At 41.0% G+C, this 17,973-nt stretch overlaps 1 pseudogene across 1 annotated transcript; it reads left to right on the top strand.

Moving 5' to 3' along the window:
- Positions 1 to 1,113: 1,113 nt before the first annotated feature.
- On the top strand, positions 1,114 to 10,830 carry AT5G32345 (annotated as a pseudogene; the record flags this gene model as incomplete). Its single annotated transcript has 1 exon — positions 1,114 to 10,830.
- Positions 10,831 to 17,973: the final 7,143 nt, after the last annotated feature.

Below are 17,973 nucleotides of genomic sequence, written 5' to 3' on the forward strand. Positions count from 1 at the left end.
AGACTCCAGCTTACCACTCGACCAATCACTCGACCACCTGGGTCGAGTGTTGTTCTTAAATCCGTCCCATTACTGTGTCGTTTTGAGTATTAGGGATTCAGAATATTTCTCTATAAGTAGCATGCACTTTACATTTTCGAGAAAAGATTTAATTCGACAGACACTTTGTGTTCTTGACATTTTGTAATCCGGATTTCTCTTAATCTATTCAGTATTTGCTTTTCATTTCGTTTACTAAGTTGTTTTTTGTTATCATCTTGCTATTACTCTGTTGCTATCATGTTTTCATTCTTATCATCGTTTATGCTTTCTGCAATGATGTCTTAGTAGTGCATAGGTTTCTAAGGATAGGTTAGAGTAGTTTAGAATTCACAGTATGCTAGGTGATTGAGTTTGATTTATAGATCCCTTCTAGATTAGTTGTTCTTAATGACTATTGCTTTTTCTGATCAACTGGAATTTGAGCCTAGACATTTCTGCACCCAAAAGGTGTTCGATGAAATGTCTGAACCACTAATTCTAGAGATTCGTGGCTCTGTATCAAGGTATTGGTTACATAGAGCGTTTTGACTTTAACTTGTTGATTCGTAATGCCTGTTAGGTTAGCTCTTGTCAATGGTGATTGAGTTTAGGACTGGTTTAACTTGAGGGTCTCTATTGCGGTGGCACTTAGATTTAGTTATCGAACTTGTTGCCTAAGGATAATTTATTGAGCATGTCAATCACCTGTAAATCAACTAGTCAATTACCTCATCCTCCGGAATTTCTCATCTAATTGATTTCTTTGTTTACTCTGCTATTGTTTACTGCATCTTGCTGCATGTTGTTTAATTTTTGCATTTTTTGCATGATACTCGACCACCCTGATGTCTAGCAATAGACTGTGCAGTCGAGTATCCATTTTACATTTTTTGTCTGTTACTCGACCTGTCACTCGACCACACCCAGTGCTTGGCAACGAGCTGTGTTAGTCGAGTGTTTTAACTTTTTCTGCTTGAATTTATGTTTCCGGCATGTTCACTTAGGACTGCTACAAACCCCAAAACCTGTTATTGTTTGGCTTAACTGTGTTTTTTTTTTGTTGTTTTCTTGATCCAGGTACACCTTTGCTGTATGCGAACTCGATCAACAGGCAACCAGAACCTCTTTTCCAACAATAACATCGACCGCATAGCTCGCGAACTCAGAGAAAAGAGAAACACAGTCAACCTTGTACAACACCAATAACCACTCAAAATTTCTGATGAACAAAATCAACAGAATGACCCTGCAAAATTAAGAGTGGTCTCGATTATTCAGGGGAGCAAATTCCATGGTCTGTCAATGGAGGTTGTTTCCATTCTCCTTGGGCGACAAAGCACACATCTAGGAAAAGAATCTGCCCCTGACTCAATCACCATATGGGTTGATTGCAAGAAGGCTTTTCTAGCAAAGTTCTTCTCCAACGCCAGAACTACAAGACTCAGAAATGAGATCTCTGGTTTTTCACAGAAGGCTGGTGAAAGTTTATGTGAAGCATGGGAGCGTTTCAAAGGTTACACCAACCAATGCCCTCATCATGGCTTCAAGAAAGCCTCTCTCCTCAACACACTATACAGAGGAGTTTTACCACGGATCAAAATGCTTCTGGATACCGCCATCAATGGGAATTTCCAGAACAAAGATGTTAAAGAAGTTTGGGAATTGGTTGAGAACCTAGCTCAGTCAAATGGAAATTACAACGAGGACTGCGACAGGATCATAAGAGGAATAGATGACTCGGATGACAAACACAAGAAAAAAATCAAAGCGCGGAATGACAAGCTGGACATGATTCTTCTTAGCCAGCAGAAGCATGTGCACTTCCTTGTTGATGACGAGCAGTATCAAGTCCAAGATGGGGTGGGAAACCAGTTAGAAGAAGTTAGCTACATCAATAATCAATATGATTACAGGAGATTTATTAAGGACTTCTCCAAGATAGCCAGGCCGTTAACCAGACTATTGTGCAAGGAGACGGAGTTCGAATTCGATAAGGACTGCCTCAAATCATTTCACACCATCAAGGAGGCTTTGGTATCTGCTCCTGTTGTTCGAGCTCCTAATTCAGACTATCCGTTTGAGATTATGTATGATGCATCAGATTACGCCGTATGAGCTGTGCTAGGCCAGAGAATAGACAAGAATCTTCACGTCATATATTATGCCAGTCGGACGTTGGATGAAGCTCAAGGAAAATATGTGATATGTCATGGTTTTTACTGACACCACACCTTTGTCAATGGACACTCTTATTGCTGCCAAGGGAATTCTCGTTTACCACCAAGTCTTTGAGAATTCCTGAAGTCTTCTTTATTTGCAAAAGTAGTCCCTGCACGTTTTAAGTGACAAATATACCTAATTGTTTGGTCATTGGGAGACCTAAGTTTTGTTTTAAAGATTGTTACACATTTTGAGAGAAGAATCAAATCCCTTTAGAGAGGATTCTGAACTCCTTTACATCTATTCTTAATTCATCAATGCAAACTATTCAGATTATGATTTGTGTTTCTATTATCATGTCTAAGTAATCACCTTGTTGGGTTTAGGGAGTCTCAGTAGGGATTTAGATGGATTAGTAGATCGAAAACCCATTAGGATTATTCTTAGAGTTCTTCATCTTGATTATTCTTATTGCTAGTTTTAGATTGATCACCTAGAACTTGATATTAGATAATAGGTATGCCCGCCATGGGTACTTGTTATTAGAACTATCATAGATGAGCCTAGGCATTTAAGAAAGAACATGTAGGCTCATAGAAGGGCTCTGGTTTAGATACTAGGTGAACTAATCAAGCTTAATAACAATGCATGCTTTAGCACAAGATTTCTCAGCTTCTCTGGTTATCTTAGCTCTAAGTATAGAAACTTTCGCGGAACGCCACCGGTTACTCTAGAATCATAGTTTGAGTTCGATAACGGTGCTATAATAATCCAAATATTAGCTAGATCTACAATTTATCTATCTCTCGAGACAATTCCTTAGACCTGATGCTATAATCACTTGAATCTACAACTCGTTTACTTGTTTATTTGTCATTTACATTCAATTACTTCATCTAGCTTATTAAATAACATCATAAGTCTATTGTGTGAACAACGAGAGCTCGTGAAATTCGACCCGTAAGTGCTAACGACTATCTCTTATTTGAGGGAGTAAGCTTAAGGCAATTTGAGCTATATCAAATTTGGCGCCGTTGCCGTGGCCCTCTTTTAGCTTACCATTAGACTATGTGTCATTTTAAGTCTAGATACTACTTTTATACCACCTATTCACGTGTTTCTTTGTCTTTTGGTCTCTTGTGTTTCAGGTACCTTCAGATTGAGAATCAAGTTCCCATGGCAGACTTTCACGGTTGTGTCAACCGACACCATCAGGGTGTCGATCGACACCCTCTATAGAACCAAACGGCTACATTAGGCGATTTTTAACAGAACTGATCTCTTCTTCACAAATTGATCAACATTCAAGCTTCCTCCATTTGAAAGAGAAGACTTTGCTATACACCCTGCCTATAATGATCTTGTATCTAGAGGAAAGTTTAGAGGATCTCCCGATTAATCACCATTAGATCATTTGGAAGTCTTCAAAGACATCGTTTCCTCTATTAAATCAGAAGGTGTACCCGCTGATTATCTTCTTTGCAAACTCTTCCCCCACTCTCTCGAGAGTAGAGGAACATCATGGTTGCGTCAACTCGAACCAGGTTCATTAACCAATTGGACTGATACAAAGAATGCATTCATGAATCACTTCTTCTATGTAGCCGTGACAGAGGCAATTCGTTTGCAAATCTCTTCGTTCACTCAGGCTCCAGCCGAGTCCCTTAGAGCATCTTGGCTCCGTTTCAGGTCTTATCAGCGTGAATGTCCCCAACATGACTTCCAAGATGGCCAACTCACCAACCTATTATACAAAGGAATAAACAAGCCATACTAGAATGAACTTGATGCAGCGAGCTACTGTAACTTCATGACAAGAACTACTAGTGAAGCATTACTCCTCATCACCAATGCTTTAACTTGTCTTTCAACGCAGGGATTTGACATAGAACGAATAATTTCAGCTGAGAAAGCCACCGTGAGCAAAGAGACTCTTGTTTTCAGGTGCAAAAGGAGCTTAAAAGCACTCTACTCGATCCATTCACTCGATCCAGGCAGCTACAGAAGAGGCATCATTCTACTTGACCTCTTTACTCGATCCAGGATACCACGGAGGAGGCTGCAGTTTACTCGACCCTCCTACTCGATCAAGGCAACCTCAGATGAAGCAGCAGATTGATCTACTCGCCCCTCCTACTCGACCCACTACTCGATCCATTTACTCGACCAAGGGTGACCATCCCTACAAGACTTATTGAGCTATCAAAGCATCTTCGAATCCTCCTCATTCCCCACTCAACCAGACATCGGAGCATACGGATAGGAGAGGGTGAAGCATCTACTCGACCAATTGATCACTCGGAGCATAGACACAAAGGTGCACACTTTGCAGCACCCTCTTTACTCGATCCCCAAGGTCGAGTATTCGCCCAAACCGCCTCAAGTCTCTTGTCTTCTAGTGAATCTAGGGTTTCATCATTTTAGTATAAATAGATCACTTTGGAATTTGTCCAAGGGATCCATGCTTTATCTTTCAGTGTTTCTTTGTGTTTATGAATCTTGAAACTTTAATTACTCTTAATCTATTTTGTTTTTGCATTTGATTGTTGAAGTAAAGTTGTTTAGCTTGTTTAGATCTACATTTTGGTATGATTTTAGTAATTTCTGGGTTTGTGTTCTTGAGAATGTTGCTTGAGTAGTGATTAGGTTTCTTGAGGATGGATTAGATTAGGGTAATCTCTAGGTTAGTTAGGTGGTTAGAGTTTAGGTTTATACCCTTCTGGATTCCTTTGGCCCCTATGCGGTTTTCGCTCGCTAATGTGGAGATTCGATCATAGACGTCCAGCGTCCAAAAGACGTTCAAATGGATGTCTGACCTACAAATTCCAGAGATTTGTAGACTCGACCAAGGGATTGGCTTGTCTGCCTATTGGCTTTGGTAGATTGTTTCTTAAACCCTGCTCTGCTATGTTTCATCAACGAGAGTTGAGATTAGGAAGTGGTAGAGTTATGGGGGTCTCTGTCACGAGAGTGGATTGATCCGGTTTTTGAATCTATCGTCATGGGTATCTACCTTTCGCCTATTAGCCATTTGATGAACCCTAGAGTTGTCATTATCAATGAATCCATCCTTAGAACTTCTATTAGATTTATTTGTATCCCCTGTTGATTGCACTCTTATTTACCTGTTATTTGCATCCCTTTTTGTAACAGAACAGACCAGTTGATGTTCAAGACCCACCTAATGTTGATCAACCAAGAAATATTAGTGCTGGTGATGCCCCAAGGAATCATCACCAAAGACAAGGGATAGTGCCTCCACCAGTTCAGAACAACAACTTTGAGATAAAGAGTGGTCTCATCTCCATGATCCAAGGAAACAAGTTTCATGGTCTACCTATGGAAGACCCCCTGGACCATCTTGACAACTTTGATAGGCTCTGTTGCCTTACCAAGATCAATGGTGTCACTGAGGATATGTTTAAGCTCAGACTATTTCCCTTCTCTTTGTAAGACAAAGTACACCAGACTCCACCCACCTCATGGGACGATTGTAAAAAAGCTTTTCTTAAAAAAGCTTTTCTTGTCAAGTTCTTCTCTAACGCTCGCACCGCTAGATTGAGGAACGAGATCTCAGGTTTCAACCAAAAAAACAATGAAACTTTCTGTGAAGCTTGGGAGAGGTTTAAAAGCTACACCCCTCGGTGCCCCCATCACGGATTCAAGAAGGCTTCATTATTGAGCACACTTTACAGAGGAGCTTTACCAAAGATCAGAATGCTACTTGACACCGTCTCCAATGGAAACTTCCTGAACAAGGATGTAGCAGAAGGCTGGGAGTTGGTCGAAAATCTAGCACAATCTGATGGGTGTTACAATGAAGACTATGATCGCTCAATGAGAGGAACTGGAGGAAATGAGGATAAACAGAGCAAGGATATCAAGGCTCTGAATGAAAACTTAAACAAGCTGTTGCTGGCTCAGCAGAAGCAGATACACTACATCACTGATGAAGAGCACTTCCAAATGCAAGAAGGGGGGAATGATCAAACTGAAGAGTTGTGCTACATTCAGAACCAAGGAGGGTTTAACAAGGGCTACAACAACTACAAGCCCAACCCAAACCTCTCCTCCAGAAGCACTAATGTAGCTAACCCCCAAGATCAAGTGTATCCACCCCAACAGAATCCGTCCAAGCCTTTTGTTCAGTACAACCAAGGTTATGTCCCTAAACAACAGTTTAATGGAGGCTACCAATAGCAGAATTCATCACCAGGGTTCACTCAACAACCACAACAAGCCCCAGCAGCCCAAGATCCTGACACCAAACGAATGCTTCAACAAATCATCCAGGGTCAAACTACCAGAGCTCTAGTTCTGGAAAAATGATTGGCTGAGATTAATAGTAAAGTCGACTGTTCCTACAATGAGTTAAGAAGCAAATATGAGGATCCAGGGCAACACCCAGGAAAGGCCATTCACAATTGCAAGGAATATGCACACGCAGTCACACTCCATAGTGGAAGGAAATTGATCAACAACCAGCCAACAGAAAAGATCACTGAGGACAGTGAAGTTCAAGAAGGGGAGGACCATCATCAAAACGAAGTTCAAACCGATGAACACATTAAGCTTGATCAACGTTCAGACTCACTCGATCCTCTACTCGATCGAGCAAAGCCAACTTTTGAGGAAAGAAAGATGCGGCTTCAGAGAAAAATAAAGAATTTGCTCCTCCACCCTTCAAACCGACTATGCCTTTCCCAGAAAGATTCAAGAAGGAATTAATATAAAAATACAAAACTCTTTTTGATAAGCAACTAAAGGAGATTGAGCTAAGAATACCATTAATGGATGCTTTCACGCTCATTCCACACTCCAACAAGTACCTCAAAGATCTGATTATGGAAAGAACCAAGGAGGTACATGGAATGGTGGTAATAGGCCATGAATGCAGCGTTATCATCCAGAAAAATATAATACCAAGAAAGTTGGGAGATCCTGGATCCTTCACCCTACCTTGTTCAGTAGGACCGTTATCTTTCAGTAAATGCCTATGTGATTTGGGTGCCTCAATAAGCCTAATGCCCCTATCTGTAGCCAGAAGATTGGGTTTTAGTAAATACAAGCCCTGCGGTATCCAACTGATATTAGCTGATAGATCAGTCAGAATATCTCACGGAGTTCTCGAAGACCTGCCTGTTAAAATCGGATCAATAGACATCCCTACTGATTTTGTAATTTTGGAGATGGATGAGGAGCCAAAAGACCCATTGATCATAGGAAAACCATTCCTAGCTACTGCAGGAGCATTCATCGACGTCAAGAAGGGAAAAATCGACCTAAACCTGGGGAAGAGATGAAAATAACCTTCGACATTAACAAAGCTATGAAGAAACCGACAATTAGTAGACAAGTCTTTTGGATCGAAGAAATGGATTGATTGGCTGACGAATTACTGGAAGAACTTACAGAAGAGGATCACCTGGCAAGTGCCTTAACCAACGATGGAGAAGAAGGGTACCTACACCTAGAAACCCAAGGGTACAAAGAGTACCTTGACGCCCACATACCAATGGAAGGACCAGAAGAGTTTGAGGAATTGATCGTTCCCTCAGAAGAAGCAGTATCAGGATGCACCATGAGCCTAATTGCTGAAAAAACAAACTCTACTGAGATGCTCGACCATGGAGGGGAGAATAAAGTTCAGATGACTGTTCAGAACTCAAAGCTCCAAAGGTTGACCTTAAGCCTCTTCCAAAAGGTCTGAGGTACGCGTTTCTCAGTCCAAATGATATTTATCCCGTCATTATTAATGATGGACTAAGTGATGAACAAGTGAACCAGTTGTTGAATGAACTTAGAAAGTATAGGAGAGCAATTGGGTATTCTTTAGCTGATATTAAAGGAATTTCACCGAGTTTATGTACTCATAGGATCCATCTTGAAAATGAATCATATACTAGTATTGAACCACATAGGAGATTGAATCCCAATTTGAAAGATGTGGTTAAAAAGGAAATTCTTAAATTGCTTGATTCTGATATAATCTACCCAATTTCTGACAGTACATGGGTCTCTCCTGTGCACTGTGTACCCAAGAAGGGAGGAATGACTGTAGTTAAAAATGATTTAGATGAGCTCATTCCCACTAGAACTATAACATGACATAGAATGCGCATTGATTACATGAAACTAAATGCTGTAACTAGAAAGGACCATTTTCCCTTGCCATTCACTGATCAAATGTTAGAAAGGTTAGCTAACCATGTTTATTACTGTTTTCTTGATGGCTATAGTGGTTTCTTTCAAATTGCAATTCACCCTAATGATCAAGAAAAAACCACTTTCACCTGCCCCTATGGAACCTTTGCTTATAAGAGAATGCCTTTTGGTTTATGTAATGCTCCTGGGACTTTCCAGAGAAGTATGATTTCGATATTCTCGGATTTTATTGAGGAGATAATGGAGGTATTCATGGACCATTTTTCAGTTTATAGATCCTCTTTCACCTCATGTTTGTTAAACTTGTGCAGGGTTCTAGAAAGGTGTGAGGAAACCAATTTGGTACTCAACTGAGAGAAGTGTCACTTCATGGATTGGGAGAACTACAATGCAAGTAGATTACATTTTGAGGAACACAAACCACCACCAAGAGTGAGTAAGAGTCTGACTGTTGCGCAAAAGAATATTGGTTCGATGAGTGCTTGGAATAAGTTTCAAGACAGGATATTGGAAAAATGTGGTTGATAAGGCTAAGGTTGACGTGATGATGCAGTTACAGCCACCCAAAACTGTCAAAGACATCAGGAGTTTTCTTGGACATGCAGGATTTTACAGAAGATTCATCAAAGATTTCTCCAAGTTGGCAAGACCGCTCACCAGACTACTGTGCAAGGAAACCGAGTTTGCATTTGATGACGAATGTTTGACAGCCTTTAAGTTAATCAAGGAAGCTTTGATCACTGCACCAATAGTCCAAGCTCCAAACTGGGACTTCCCATTCGAGATCATGTGCGATGCTTCAGATTACGCAGTAGGAGCAGTCTTGGGCCAGCGGATTGATAAAAAGCTGCATGTGATCTACTACGCGAGCAGAACGATGGATGATGCACAAGTAAGGTATGCCACTACAGAAAAGGAACTGCTAGCTGTGGTATTTGCATTTGAAAAATTTAGAAGCTACCTAGTGGGTTCTAAAGTGACAGTCTACACTGATCATGCTGCTCTGAGGCATATATACGCGAAGAAGGATACCAAACCTAGGCTGTTGAGATGGATCTTATTGCTCCAAGAGTTTGATATGGAGATAGTTGATAAGAAGGGAATTGAAAACGGTGTAGCTGATCATCTGTCTAGGATGAGGATTGAAGACGAGGTCCCTATTGACGACTCCATGCCAGAAGAACAGCTAATGGCAATTCAGCAACTTAACGAGAGTGCACAAATTCGGAAATCACTCGATCAAGTATGTACAATTGAAGAAAAGCTTCCGTGGTATGCTGATCACGTCAACTACTTGGTTAGTGGTGAGGAGCCTCCGAATCTGTCGAGCTATGAGAAGAAGAAGTTCTTCAAGGACATTAACCATTTCTACTGGGACGAACCTTATCTCTACACACTCTGCAAAGATAAGATCTACAGGAGATGCGTCTCAGAAGACGAAATCGAAGGCATTCTATTGCATTGCCATGGGTCTGCCTATGGTGGCCACTTTGCAACGTTCAAGACAGTATCGAAAATCCTGCAAGCTGGTTTTTGGTGGCCATCAATGTTTAAGGATGCTCAGGAATTTATCTCGAAATGTGATTCATGTCAGAGAAGAGGGAACATCAGCAGAAGGAATGAGATGCCTCAGAATCCGATATTAGAAGTTGAGATCTTTGACGTTTGGGGAATTGATTTTATGGGTCCGTTTCCTTCCTCTTACGGGAACAAGTACATACTGGTCGCAGTAGACTATGTATCAAAATGGGTGGAAGCCATAGCCAGCCCCACCAATGATGCTAGAGTTGTGCTAAAGCTGTTCAAGACAATTATCTTTCCTAGATTTGGAGTCCCGAGAATTGTGATCAGTGACGGAGGGAAACATTTTATCAACAAGGTTTTTGAGAACCTTTTGAAGAAGCATGGAGTAAAGCACAAGGTCGCCACTCCTTATCATCCACAGACGAGCGGGCAGGTGGAAATCTCCAACAGGGAGATAAAAGCAATTTTAGAGAAAATTGTGGGAAGTACAAGGAAAGATTGGTCTGCTAAGCTCGATGACGCACTATGGGCTTACAGAACAGCCTTCAAGACCCCTATTGGCACGACTCCTTTCAACCTCCTCTATGGAAAATCCTGTCATTTGCCTGTTGAACTCGAGTATAAAGCCATGTGGGCAGTTAAACTCCTGAACTTCGACATTAAAACCGCCGAGGAGAAGCGGTTGATCAAACTGAACGATCTCAACGAGATTCGCTTAGAAGCCTATGAGAGTTCCAAAATCTACAAGGAGCGAACCAAGTCTTTCCATGATAAGAAGATAGTCTCAAGAGATTTTAAGGTTGGTGATCAAGTGTTGCTGTTCAACTCTCGCCTGAGGCTTTTTCCAGGCAAGCTCAAGTCTAGATGGTCTGGTCCTTTCTCTGTTACTGCAGTCCGACCTTATGGTGCTATCACTCTAGCTGGAAAGAATGGAGACTTCACAGTCAATGGCCAGCGGCTCAAGAAATACATGATAGATCAGTTTATTCCAGAAGGAACCTCTGTTCCTTTGGAGGAGCCTTTAAACGCCTAATGAGTATGAAGAGTCAAGCTAGAGACCTAAAACAAGCTCACTTGGGAGGAAGTCCCAAGCCTATCTTTGTACATATCTTTCATTTTCCTTATTGTTTTTGATGCATCTTGTTAGTGTTTTCAGGAGATAAATATGAAGAGTTGATGGAAATAGATTCTGGCTTTGAAGGAACAGCAATACACTCGACCACAAAGCAATCAAACTCGACATTGTTCTGGCGTCTTCACACCAGGAAATCACTCGACCACACCCTATAAAGACCGAATGACGATGTGGTCGAGTATAGCGAATGATGCAGTCACGACTTCTCCACTCCCGTAGCTTACGCGACCGCGGTGCTGGCCGCAGCAGAAGAAGAGAGGTCGAGTATCATCACAGCGGTGCTGGCCGCGACGAAGGAGCAGAGGTCGAGTACCCCCAGGGGGAAGCTGAGACACAACAGGGAGATTCTTCAATGGCCTAGGAGCAATCACAGGCAGCTATTGACGACCAACTCCGCTCCTTCTTCCACTGAGGTATGCACCTCACTCCACCATTGTAATATACCATCTCTTGTTTTTTTTTGTTTTTTTTTTGTTTTGTGATGTGTTTTTGTCCTGAGTACTCTCTTCCAAATTTGGTCACACAGTGGACTGTGTGATTTAAGTTTGGGGGAGGGCTCAGGAAGTGTGTGTTGCATTGTATAATCTTGAGTCTGCATTCATCTAAGGCATAGAAAAACCAAAAAAAATTTGAAAAATTCCAGAAAATGATTTCACAAAAATAGAGTGTTCATGTAGTTGCATTGCATTTAGGATCGAGTCTAGAGTGTTTCGTTTAGGATTGTTGCATATGCATAGGGGATAATGATGAGATAGCCTTGTAAGCATTTTGGTTCACCAGATAAGCTCAGTGCCCTCGTTGTTAGTTGTTTGATGCGTTGTCATTGAAATTGAAGTAAGAACTGCACCATGCCTAGATTGCTCTACTCGACCACACTGTTAGGATCTGATATCATTCCCTATCAATTTGAACTTGAATCTGATTTAGAATTATCATGTCTTGGCATCGAATTTGAACTCATGGATACCCTAAAATACTTGGATTTTCTTACTCATTTTAACCACTCTTGTTGATCCAAGTAGCTGACTCTCCTTATTAGAGCAGTTAACCCATACCCAAACCTGAACTTTCTTTCAAGCCCTATATCACTTGTGAGTGTTTGTGAGGTCTTATTTCGATTGAGCTTGGTAGAAAGTGTTAGGTTCGTAACGATAGAGATAGTGTCTCATGTAGTTCTAGTTCGCGTTCTTCGGACTGGATAGGACTAGGTGGGCGCTTATATCAGGGGTCGGATGTGTTTAACAGAAAAGAGGGAATTCGTTGTTGATGAGGAAAGGGAAAGAATTCTAGGGGAAGTAAGCTAAAGAAGTTAGAAAAAAAAAAAAAAAAAATCTAGTAAAGGTTTTGGGATTGTTAAAGAAAAGAATGAGGTTCTTGTTAGCTAAAGAAGAAGGGTTAAAAGCCTTTGGTGTTAAAGAAGAAAAAAAAAAAAACAGGAACCTTAGTTGATAAAGAAGTCCAAACCCGCTAGATGTATCAAGAGCGTTGAGAAAACTTCTCCTAGAGTTAAGAGGAAAGAAAAGAATGATATGAAAAAAAAAAGAGTTTGAAAGATTCATGAGTGCAAAGGGTAGAGTTAAGTTGGGACAGGAGTTGGGATTACCATTAGAGCTTCATTGTTATACTCTGGGTAGATGGGATCTTATCTCTATATGCATAACTTGGGACTTACCTTTAGCATTCTACTAAAGCTCAATCATTCTTGAGGGATCCCCAGTTACTTAAGCCTATTCTGTAGGGGACCATCTTTGTCTCTTGACCTTCACCTTAGCCAAATGAGTTCATTGATGATGCATTGCTTGATTCACGTTCCAGAACTAATGAATGTTAAAGGGATTGGTAGATTTGAAAACATGTGTAGGTCGAGTATAAGAGACGGATTTATTGATAACAAGGCATGGCTAACGTTTTTGAGTGGAATTCAATCATATCGCATCTTAGAACTACCAACTTGGACATTGGTTTTATTTGCTCTATCATATGCATTGGTTCTGAGTCCCCGCCTTCACTCCTCTCCTTCAACTATGTCTTCTTATTTGCTTGAGGGCAAGCAAAGACTAAGTTTGGGGGAGTTGATATGTCTATAATTTGCATGTTTTCAGTGTCTATTCATCATCACTTTGAGTCTAGTTTCGTATCATTCATCACTGTTTTATATCATTTCTCATCATTCTTGCACACTTTGCATGATTAGGATAGCTTTGCATACATATTGCATTTCTGAGTTGTTTTCAGGTGATTTGGAGCTGTTTGCGAGCAAATTGGAAGAAACGAGCCAGAACCAGAAGACATACTCGACCCCCAGGCCGAGTGACTTTGGAGCCATTCTTCCCACATACTCGACCCCCAGGTCGAGTGACTTTGGAGCCATTCTTCCCGTCCACTCGACCACCAGGTCGAGTAACCTCAGCTCAGGCCACTCGACGACATTACTCGACCCCCGGTCGAGTACCGCTTCGCCACACCACCTGACCACACTCGACCATTCACTCTACCACGTTACTCGACCCCCTGGTCGAGTATCATCACTCACCACCATCACCATCACTCGACCGGACACTCGATCACGTCTTCACAGTCTACTCAAATCCGCACTCAACCAGACAAGCTGAGCACAAGGAAGAAAAGAGGAGAAGACAAAGTGTTTGGAAGCGGCCTGGACCTCCATCGGATCACGAAGCCCATCTCGGCCCATTATCACTCTATGGGCCGGGCGATTAGGTTATTGGCCCGTCTACTATCATTTTATTTCGTTTGGTATAAATAGATGTTTTAGGGTTCTGTCCTAAATCATCTAGTCGACATTGCGTTTTTGCTTCAGTTTTATTTTCAGTTTTACTCTGCTACGCCGCTTTTGCTTCTGCAACCTGTAGTTCGCGATTTTTCCAAGTTATTGAGATTCCGCGTTTGATTTCATTAGTCATCTTGTTTCTCTACTCTTTATCTCTTTACTTATGCAATATTATCGTTTATCTGCGTTTATGTCTTTGAGCATGTTGTCTGAGTAGTGACTTAGAATTCTTAGGGATGGGATAGAGTAGTTGTGGAATCCGTAGTCTATAGAATGGTTAAGTTTTAGAATTGATTGAATCCCTTTAGGACTAGTTGCGTTTACTGCTAATTTCTTTCTGATCAACTGGAATTCGATCCCAAGCATTCCCGCACCCAGAAGGTGTTCGATGGAATGCTTGATCCACTAGTTCCTGAGATATGCGTCTCTATCCCAAGGGATTGGCCGTTTAGAGCGTTTATTGACTTTATCAGTCTGTTCGTATTGCCTGCATAGTTAGATTTCGTTAATGGGAATTAGTCTGGGCTAGCTTTGCTTGAGGATTTCTATCACGGGAGTGAATTGGTCTGTTGTTGAACCTGTTGTCTAGGGATAGCTTGATTGCGCTTGTTAACCATTCGAATAGGCTAGGACACCACTCTACTCGATTACCCCATCCTTAGGAAATTCTCGTCTATCTTATTTCTCTGTTTTATCGTTATCGCTTAATCGTTCTCATTGCCTGTTTCTTAGTTTTTACAATCACTCGACCAACTTACTCGACCACACCCAGTGTCTGGCAACAGACTGTGCAGTCGAGTATAGCTGTTTCATATCCTGTCTATTACTCGACCTGTTACTCGACCACATCCTACTTCTGGCATCAGCCTGTTGTGGTCGAGTGATTTTAGTAATTCTGTTATTGCTTCTGTTTTCTGCCTGTTCGCTTAGGACTGTTAGAAACCCCAAAACTGTTATTGCTTGGCTTGACTTAGTGACTTCTGATCACATCTCATCTGTTTGCATCACACCCATTTGGATTGACACCTAAAATACTACAACGACATGATTGGTGTTTTAGGAATAATTGACTAAAAATATATTATCAATCTCCGAGTTGAGAGAGCCAAGGAGCAGGCAGAGACGAGCTTCCACACGCTCGACCGGACAGAACGAGCAACACCCTTCCGCCTCAACTTCAGCCTCTACCTATACCCAAGAGAGTATGGATGACTATGTCTACATCTACTTCACCTGATCATAGAGGTAACACCACCTCTCCATTGTATATACCATAGCATCTTTTTATTTTTATTTTTGTGTTTTGTGCTCAGGTAGTTAGTTCTCTGTTGCATAACGATTGTATCTCTGAAGTAAGACTGCACCCTGCTTTGAATTTGTAACTTGACTATACTACTTTGATCAAAACTCGCTTATCTGATGCCATTCCCTATCTATGAGAACCTGAACTGAATTTGAAATTATCATGTCTATGCATTGTTTATGAACTCATGGCTACCATATACATACTTGGATCATCTTATTCACTTCATCACCCTCTGTTAATCCAAGTAGTTATCTCTCATCTTTAGAGCAGTTTTCCATACCCTTAGCGTAGCCTTATTTCAAGCCAAAGATCATTTGTGTGTGATTGTGAGGTCTTTTTCAATTGAGCTTGGTATAACGTGTTAGGTATGAGCCGACAAGAGCACTCTTTCATGTAGACCTAGCCCACGCTTTTTGGGTTAGCTAAGACTAGGTGGAGACTTGTATTTTTGGGATTGGGATTGTGTATGGAATGAATGGGAATGAGAGTGAGAATGAAAAAAAAAAGAAAAAAAAAAGAGAGAGAGTGAGAGTTTAGAGTTCTAAGGGGGATACAAAAGTATTAAGTCTAGTAAAGGGTTTGGAATTCAAAGAAGTTAGGCATTGTGATTCAAAGAAAAGGGTAAAACGCCCTATGTGCTAAGAATACAAGAAAAGCCTTAAGTTTGTCAAAGTATAGAACCAAACCCGCTAGACTCTTAAATCGTTTCAAAGAGAACCCCTTAGAACTTGAACCAAAAGGAGAAAAAGAATGAGAAAAAGGGTAGAGTTAAGACATCTATGGGAATGAGATCATCTTATGAGCTATCATACTATATCATTGGGAGATGGGAGTCTGTTCTTGTATGTGTCCATTGGCTTTTACCTTTAGCATTCTACTGAAGCTCAATCTTTTCTCTGAGAGTCCTCTGTGACTCGACCAAACCATTAGAGGGACCATTTTTGTCTCTTAGCCTAACCTCGAAACCAAGTGAGTTCATAACCATTGCATTGCTTGATCAACTGTTTATGCTTAATGAATGTTAAAGGGAATTGGTTGATGTGAATGTTTGAATAGATTAAGGCAAGTTGTTAGGTTGCATTGTGACGAGTATGGCTAACGTTTTTAAGTAAGGGTTTATCATCTTGTAACCTAGAATTAGCTACCTGGACATTGCGCTTACCTATTTTATATGCATGCTTCGCTTCTTGAATCCCCACCTTCAAACTTCTCCTTCAACTTAAGATTTTTGTTTGCTTGAGGGCAAGCAAGAGATAAGTTTGGGAGAGTTGATAACACTGTATTTTACCCATTTTAGGTGTATGTTTATCATCATTTAGCTTTGCATTTGCTCATTGTATCATATCATTTTGCACCATTTTAGCTTGTTTTGCATACTTAGGCATCTAGGATCATCTTGCATTCGCATTGCATGTTTTGGTGTGTTTTCAGGTGCAAAAGGAGCTTAAAAGGACTCTACTCGATCCATTCACTCGATCCAGGCAGCTACAGAAGAGGCATCATTCTACTCGACCTCTTTACTCGATCCAGGATGCCACGGAGGAGGCTGCAGTTTACTCGACCCTCCTACTCGATCAAGGCAACCTCAGATGAAGCAGCAGATTGATCTACTCGCCCCTCCTACTCGATCCACTACTCGATCCATTTACTCGAACAGGGTGACCACCCCTACAAGACTTGTTGAGCTATCAAAGCGTCTTCGGATCCTCCTCATTCCCCACTCATCCAGACATTTGAGCATACAGATAGGAGAGGCTGAAGCATCTACTCGACCAATTGATCACTCGGAGCATAGACACAAAGGCGCAGACTTTGCAGCACCCTCTTTACTCGATCCCCAAGGTCGAGTATTCGCCAAAACCGCCTCAAGTCTCTTGTCTTCTAGTAAATCTAGGGTTTCAACATTTTAGTATAAATATATCACTTTGGGATTTGTCCAAGGGATCCATGCTTTATCTTTCAGTTTTTCTTTGTGTTTATGAATCCTGAAACTTTAATTACTCTTAATCTATTTCGTTTTTGCATTTGATTGGTTAAGTAAAGTTGTTTAGCTTGTTTAGATCTACATTTTGGTATGATTTTAGTAATTTCAGGGTTTGTGTTCTTGAGAATGTTGCTTGAGTAGTGATTAGGGTTCTTGAGGATTGGTTAGATTAGGGTAATCTCTAGGTTAGTTAGGTGGTTAGTGTTTAGGTTTATACCCTTCTGGATTCCTTTGGCCCCTATGCGGTTTTCGCTCGCTAATGTGGAGATTCGATCATAGACGTCCAGCGTCCAAAAGACGTTCAAATGGATGTCTGACCTACGAATTCCAGAGATTTGTAGACTCGACCAAGGAATTGGCTTGTCTGCCTATTGGCTTTGGTAGATTGTTTCTTAAACCCTGCTCTGCTATGTTTCATCAACGAGAGTTGAGATTAGGAAGTGGTAGAGTTATGGGGGTCTCTGTCACGAGAGTGGATTGACCCGGTTTTAAAATCTATCATCATGGGTATCTACCTTTCGCCTATTAGCCATTTGATGAACCCTAGAGTTGCCCTTATCAATGAATCCATTCTTAGAACTTCTATTAGATTTATTTGCATCCCTTTTTTATTGCATTTTAGTTCTTAATTTTGTCACATGTTGGTTCTACTCGACCCAATGATCGAGTAGGGCTCTTAAGTTCTTATTCTTACTTGTTTGAATCCTTCCCTAGGAATGTTACTAGAAACCCACCATCATTATAATCTGGCTTGACTTAGTAGTTTCTGTACACATCTTGATTGCTAACAATACAATGGACTGGATTGACACCCCCTATAACTGCATCGACATGTTTGTATTTTAGGGGAATTGAACTGAACTCACACAGCATTCAGCATATAAGCA

This window comes from Arabidopsis thaliana, chromosome 5 (genome assembly GCF_000001735.4).
Source record: "Arabidopsis thaliana chromosome 5, partial sequence".
Taxonomy (NCBI): Eukaryota; Viridiplantae; Streptophyta; class Magnoliopsida; order Brassicales; family Brassicaceae; genus Arabidopsis; species Arabidopsis thaliana.